Raw genomic sequence first — 688 nt, 5'->3', positions numbered from 1 at the left:
CACCTGCAGAGATAGGCAAAGGGAGGGGGAGGAGACTACCCCCTTTCAGAAAATATTACTTCAGGTAGAGATGTTCTGACTTCTGATTTGATTTCTGGTTAAAAGTCTGTTGCCTAACGAAAACCAGTATCATTTAAATCCCTAAGTAGAAGCTGGTTACTCTTAGGAGGCCGTGTGGGAGAGACTTGCGAACTTCAGAGCCTGTGTCACAGCGCTGGCCGAACGGGGAGGGAGTGTTTGTTCCCTGAGCCCCAGTAGCCAGCTCTCTGGAAAAAAAAAAAACGGGCTAACTGGACCCTGGCTGCTTCCCCCACCATCTGCAAGTGCAGTTCTGAAAATCCTCAGAAAGTGGCAGCAAGCTTGGGGTGGGGGCACGAGCATGACCCCCTAAGGTCATTCCTACCTCAGAGGGAGGGCGTTAGGTTCCTGGGCATACCTGGGGGCGACCGATCTTTTCAAGTGGCTGCCTGGGTCATTTTGCCCAGGAGAGTAGTTGCAGTCCCTCATAAACTTGCGGTGCCACTCGGCCCAGCTGAATCACCTAACTTTGTTGGGGTCCCACTTCCCCCTAGTCAGAGAAGAGGTCTGCGGCCAAGACCTGTGGCATTGCCCCCGCACCCCCTGATACGATTGAGCAGAGGCGGCCCATCTCTGCTCTTATGCTTCCAGTTCAGGGCCTGTATGTAAC

This window comes from Ornithorhynchus anatinus, chromosome X1 (assembly GCF_004115215.2).
Source record: "Ornithorhynchus anatinus isolate Pmale09 chromosome X1, mOrnAna1.pri.v4, whole genome shotgun sequence".
Taxonomy (NCBI): domain Eukaryota; kingdom Metazoa; phylum Chordata; class Mammalia; order Monotremata; family Ornithorhynchidae; genus Ornithorhynchus; species Ornithorhynchus anatinus.
Note: the sequence above shows the minus strand (reverse complement) of the source record.